This window comes from Phyllobates terribilis, unplaced genomic scaffold, assembly GCF_046119375.1.
Source record: "Phyllobates terribilis strain yellow unplaced genomic scaffold, ASM4611937v1 Scaffold_97__1_contigs__length_5976380, whole genome shotgun sequence".
Classification (NCBI taxonomy): domain Eukaryota; kingdom Metazoa; phylum Chordata; class Amphibia; order Anura; family Dendrobatidae; genus Phyllobates; species Phyllobates terribilis.
In genome coordinates, this window is record NW_027362857.1 from 2,386,365 (window position 1) to 2,393,580 (window position 7,216).

A 7,216-nucleotide genomic window follows, 5' to 3' on the forward strand; every position below is an offset into this window, starting at 1 on the left:
TTTTAAAATTTCTTGAGAATTTTTTATTTAAATAATAAAATAAAAGCAACTTTAATTTTTTTATAGTGTTATCTCTGGTTACAATAGGTTTTGGGGTTTGGTAGTAGCTACTTGTCCATTACACAGGTCCATGTTATGGTGGAACATACTGGTATCATCAGAGGACACATGCCGTATATTCTCATTGTATAGGGCCATGCTGCTCCTTCAGGTGTCCTCAAGTTCATATGGAGGCGTCTTTTCTTCTTTAGATTCCAATACAATGTTTCTAGGGAAAGTTCCTCCATAAAAAGAAATGTAATATGGCAGAACGTCTGCAGCTCCGTAATATGAGGGAATCTGTGTGACGCTCTACAGGCGATGTGCAAATGGGCCTTCACCTTAAAGGTTTGGAACAAGATGGTGAGTTATCACTTATCCATAGGACAGGGGATAATTACTGATCGCTTGGGGCCCAATCACTAAAGACCCCACTAATCCCAAATGTGGGCTCCATAATGAATGGACTGGAGGTCAAGTATGCGGACCCCTCATTGTGTATGGGATTGTTGGATTGCCGAGACTAGCGCTCATTCTCAGGTTTCCAAGACACGGACAAGATGGCGGATCAGACTATAAATTATCTTGAAAGTTTCTGACATGGCTGAAAATCAGTTTTTTGGCCATTATAAAATACTGTGAGGCCGATATATTAAGACTAAAGTTGTGCACGGACTGAAGTAGCATTACTGGCAGAAGAAACGCCAACGCTCTTGCAGAATTTGACAGGTGGACATAGCCATGTCCCATCCAGTCCCGGCTCCTCTCTAGCTCTGCCCATTTTGGCGGAGTTTCTTCAAACTAGCGAAAAAATTTTTAAAAGTGGGAACATTTCTGTACAACTCCTCTTTGCTCAATTTTTTTAAAAAACTTTCAAAGCAGATTACTCCAGTTTTCTGATTAAAAAAGCTATGATGAAAGTTTTTGGTAAGTCCATTACTACACACCACCAAAAACCCACCTCTCCCAGGGGCTTGCCTATAATAAATGCAGGGTTTACTGTCTCCTTCGTGCCCTAGAGACTAGGGGAGCCAAAAAGGTGCCTTTGTCCCATATGCAAATGTGGCACCCAGGGGATGGGGACTACTCGGCGCCCGGGCCTTAATGCCTGGTCTTGGGGGATGTCGCGGTGGTCGGCTCCCGGGCCCGTACCCTGGGGTCTCTCTTAAAAAAGGGGAAAATGAAATGTCAAAGTTCGTGACGCCACCTGTGGTGTCTGGTGAGGATCACCATCGCTGCGGCAGTCCACTGAGGCCGGTGTTACGGCAGCTATGATGGTGTAGCTCCCCACAGGTGGAGCTAGGCCTCAGGGCAGCGATGTTTGACGAGGTGCACAATATGGCGGTGACCCAGCCGGGTCCAAGGAAGAACAGGGGACACACACACACGGTTTGCTTCTGTACCTTTTACTGGTGGAAATGCAGGTACTGTCCGGAGCACTGTAGGGTGAGGGGTGCACTGCAGGACTCTCCCCAGTGAGCAGGTGTAGGGCCTCCTGTTTCTTCGCCGCTTAGTGTTAGTCTCTGGCCTGCCTGGAGCTAGGCCTAACTTAGTCTCTGTTCTGCAGCGGCTGATCCTGTGGTAGGGCCTTCTGTTGGAGTACACACTCCCTGGTATATGGGGCCTCGGTAACTCCTGACCCTGGTATAACAGTCAGCGTTTGGTATTCCTGGGACATGTAGTTCGCCAGGGGTTCTGGTTGTCTTCTGCTGGGTGTAAAGAATCTCTGCAGACTCGGACCCGATGTCCGGTATATGGTTCCTGGGGTGAGCCGGTAAAGCTCCTCTGCCCCCAATGCTATTTACTCCTCTAGCCTTCGGCCTACTCAGGCCCTCACTAGGCTATACAAACTGGCAGTTGGTTGGCTGCCTCTTCTGCTGCTCTCTGAGCGTCAGCAACGCTCCTAGCTCACTTAACTCGAGCTGCTTGAGTCTGACTGAGCTCCACTGCAGACTGACCTGTTTCTCTGTGTCTCACTCTGCAGGAACTGGCTGTGGACTCCAGACTGTTCTGTCTCCACTCTCTTCCTGAGGAGAACTAACTCACAGACTCACTCCTTCTGTGTCTGAGCAGGAACTGCTGAATCACTCCACCTTCCCTATTTATATCCCTATCGGGCTCCCTCTGGTGGTCTGAGGTGGAAGGTGGAGGTGTGTGTATGCTGTGAGGGCCTCTTGTGGATAAAACCTGAAATGCACCCCTCCAGGATCTGTGGCTCCATGCGCAGCAGGGCGTCACATAAAGACTCTAGATTATTACTACTAATAGTCAGTTGGAGGAACTGATGGAGATTTAGCATCTGGGCCCTCGAGCTTCTGGATACATCACTGATCACCCTTATACTAAAATAAGGATATGGCAGCATCATCTTCTGTCTCAGGCTCTGGAAGACGTGTGAAGGTAAGGAGTAAAATGGGTTCTGAGGAAAACAGGGAAATCCTGGAGCAAACCTTCTGCAGGTGACAACTCGTGAGCAGATTTATCTTCCAGCAAAGCGAGAACTCAGACCGTAAAACCAAAACTACACAGTATGGACTGAAAAACAACAATGTGGTGGGGTCACTGACCAAATCAACTCAATAAAGGACGCGTGGATAAACCTGAAGCTTAAGTGAGGATTGGGGAACATGGCAGGGATTGTCGAGACCTATAGACTTATCCAGTACTCAAGACAATGACTGCCAAAAAGTCCACCAATGTCTTCACTTACGTGTGTCTATGTTATGACTCTTTCAGGGTCATCTATTTGGTCTCCGACATGTCACTTGGTTCATGTATTGCCCGTATTGTGTTATTATATAAAACACTGGGTCATTGAGAGGAAGAGGAGCCGGAGCTATAATGTGCACCAGGGCTAAGGAACATTTAGGCCACGTGAGCGCAACATGCAGCCCGGGCTCCACAGTATGTAGATGGACGTGCCACAATCTCTGTCCTGAAGTCCTTGTGAGATCCGGGTCAGCACCCGCTATCGACTGCTCCCATGTATCTTTTCTGGCTTGTGGCTTAAAGTGATGCCCAGCATGGACAAGACAGCACTAATGGCACACAATGTGGCTAGCATGGCATCAACGGCAATGTTATGGAGGTACTGTGTGGCTAACACTGTTATGGGGGCATTGTGTATGAACTGGTCAATCATCAGCACTGGAGGTCCTATGTAAGTACATCCCACCATTCACCAGGCACCTAAATCAGAGGAACGTACCGCCCCCTACTCCAGGTAGAAAAATGTAAAACCGTCCATGTTGTTAATATTGTGTAATATAAATGATTTTCCTGCAAAAGTTGCTGAATATTCTCTATTATTTGCTGTTATAAATTTGTTATTAGTCATTATTATAGGTGGAGATTTTCTTACTGACCCCACAGCCCTAGTGAGAAGGGTGGTCGCAGAAGTGATCACTAGAATACAGAAGGTTATGTGACAGTGGGGATGTGACCCCTGGGCTCCCCAGGACGCCCAGCACCGAATCCAACTGGTCCCTGTGCATAACACTTATGTAGAGCCATATTAGGTAAAAAGGTCCTAGTCTATGGATAAAATCTATAGATCAGAACATGTTTTTTCTACATTGACCGTCATTCTTAGGTGTAACAGAATCACTGGTCCTCGCATACACTTTTGGTTGAGGTTTAGAGGATTAATGGGAGACATGTAACAGATATTCTCCTGTTTGGAGCCCACCCATCAAACATGTATAACGTATAGTACTGACCCCCCATAAATGTCCATTAAATCCAAAGGGACATTAATCAATTTGAAAGTTTTATTTTTAAATTAAGAATTGCATGGAAGGATGAGGAGATGTTCTTGGAGGAACCTCCTTCTTCAGCAGATGTTCCTTGCTGGTCAGGAGGCCACATGTAGATTGTACCAGTCCTTCCATACAGGTACAGCATTGATGGTGGACGCGCTGTACTTTCCTCAGGACGCTAGACGTGGCGGTTTTCTGCCCTCGCGATGTTTATGGAGCCGCGGTGACAGACACCAAATAAGCAGCTTTTTCGGATGGAGTGAGCAGCCCTGGATAGTCCACGACGGCAGGAAGAGATCACCCGGCGGAAGAGAGAACCTATGAGAAGAGACGTAACACTGATGTCAGTAACAGGACTCCAAATCAGAGGACACGGCTGTGCTGTCACTGTGGCCGGACGCCAGAGGAATCATCCATACACAGGTGACCCTTAATAACATGACATTACTTGTAGTGTGCCTCAGTGTTGCCTTATAATCAGTTATATAAACCTCAGTGTAACATTGAGGCCATAAAGGGGTCAGTATGGGCCATATGGGGCAGTGGGTGCAGGATTCGGGTCAGTTTGGAAGAAGACTAAAAGGCCCCTTATAACTTTTAATGAATAAAAGAATGGAGATTTTTACAGAATGAACTGCTTATTGCTTTATAGGGAGAAAAAAGTAGTAATTTTCTGATCCTTTATGTGCACGTTCACATTACACGTTTTGATCATAGGCTGTAATAGGATGTCATATAGACCTGTACACACCTGACAATGGGGAGGACTCGCTGTCCTTAGCAGTAAAACACTGCTTGTCTACATCAGGTTTGGAAGGGGAAGATTCTTGCTGCCTGTTTGGTAGAAGAAAAACATATAAATTACAAGTAAAAACAATAAGAACACCCGTCTGCAAGGCCGGTTAGGACATTTGGATAACATGGAGGAGGCACCCTGCTCAGGACCCACTTCTATCACTAAGAATGGAGAATCGCTAGTAATATTGGCCTGTAATGAGTTGGAAATGATTGACTGGTCGCAATGATTGGCTGTTATCGCCAGCGTTATCACAAGCCAGAACCACAGTGATCATCAATCATGGGGTGGTGGCGCTGGATATAGTACTGAGTTACACTTATATTACAGTTCATCTTCTGATATATCAAATCCAAACCCCATAATAATAATTTACTCACATATCTGAGTGTTTTGCACTCTCTGGGGAATACACTGGAGGTGGCTTCAGTTCTTGATCGTTCATCACCCTGGTATTGGTGGAACAGAGCTAAAACATAGAGAAAAATAAAATAAATATCTATTTAAACTTTATTTTAATTATAGGTTTTATAGATCTTACCGGTCACACTTACTTTAGAAAGCCTTTGAGACGATGATATAAAGTTCAGGCTTTCTGGCCAGTCATTGTCCTCGCTTGTGTCCCCCTCATCTGAATCAATAAGTTCATAATTGCTACATTGAGCTGCAAGGTATAAGTGTTATTAGAGATTATTGGCATAAGATTCAGTCACGGAAAGTCACCATTTTATTACTAATAATGATGGGGACTGGTTGTCACATATAATGAAAGACAAGACACACAACAGCTTTCTGCAGATAACGTCTCATTCTACTTCCAGGTCCAGATGAATTACACCCCAGAGTACTGAAGGAGATCGTAGAAGAAATTTTAGAACCACTCTCCATAATCTTTGAAAATTCTTGGAGAACAGGAGAAGTCCCAGAAGACTGGAGAAGAGCAAATGTTGTTCCTATCTTCAAAAAGGGGAAGAAGGTGGACCCAGTTCATAGGCCAGTGAGTCTGACTTCTATACCAGGAAAGATCTTTGAACAAATTATTAAACATCATGTATGTAAGTACATGGATAAGAATGAAGTGATTAACCAGAGTCAGCATGGGTTTGTAACTAACAAGTCATGTCAGACTAAATTAATTTCCTTCTATGACAGAATCACTGACTGGGTGGATCAGGGAAATGCTGTAGATATAGTATATCTTGACTTCAGCAAAGCATTTGACAAAGTATCTCACACCATCCTTATTGAAAAAATGACCAAGTATGCAATGGACCAGGCAACTGTTAGGTGGATTCATAACTGGCTTAGTGATCGGACTCAAAGGGTGGTTGTAAATGGCTTCACATCCAGCTGGATGAATGTCTCAAGTGGGGTACCACAGGGCTCCGTCCTGGGACCTGTATTGTTCAACATCTTTATCAATGATTTAGATGAAGGAATTGAGGGTAAACTGATTAAATTTGCTGATGACACAAAGCTAGGAGGGATAGCTAATACTAGAGAAGAGAGAGAGAGGATTCAAAAAGACCTAAATAAACTGGAGCAGTGGGCAGCAACCAACAGAATGGTTTTTAACAGGGAAAAATGCAAAGTACTACATCTGGGCAATAAAAATGAAAAAAGCATATACAAAATGGGAGGAATAGAGCTAAGCAACAGTACATGTGAAAAAGACTTAGGTATACTAATAGATCATAGACTGAACATGAGTCAACAGTGTGATGCAGCAGCAAAAAAGGCAAATACAATTCTGGGATGTATTAACAGAAGCATACAGTCTAGATCACGTGAAGTCATTATCGGTCTTTACACCTCTTTGGTCAGACCTCATCTGGAATACTGTGTACAGTTTTGGGCACCACATTTTAAAAAAGACATAGACAAACTGGAGCAAGTTCAGAGAAGAGCGACCAGAATGGTGACCGGTCTGCAAACCATGTCCTATGAGGAACAGTTGCAGGATTTGGGAATGTTTAGCTTGCAAAAAAGAAGACTGAGAGGAGACTTAATAGCTGTCTACAAATATGTCAAGGGCTGTCACATTGTAGAAGGATCATCTTTATTCTCATTTGCACAAGGAAAGACTAGAAGCAATGGGATGAAACTAAATGGGAGGAGACACTTATTAGATATTAGAAAAAAAATTTTGACAGTTAGGGTGATTAATGAGTGGAACAGGCTGCCACGAGAGGTGGTGAGTTCCCCTTCAATGGACGTCTTCAAACAGAGGCTGGACAGACATCTGTCTGAGATGATTTAGTGAATCCTGCTTTGAGCAGGGGGTTGGACCAGATGACCCAGAAGGTCCCTTCCAACTCTACCATTCTATGATTCTATGATTCTATGACTTACGGTCAAAGTAGCCGGTGTCCTCTTCTGACTCAAAGTCAGGAATGAAATGCGGCTCCTTACTTAGAAGACTGTCAAAGTCTATGCCACATAGGAATGGATGCATTTTGATCTCTTTAGCTCCTCCTGGGAAAGGAAAACAATAAAAAGTGATATAGACATTATCAGACAGACAGCTCCATATCTGAACAGTTTATGTTAATTTGAACTGAAGACGTAACAGAGCTGATGTGAAGAAAACTTGCTGAAAGTCAGAGCATGAAGAAAGGGAATG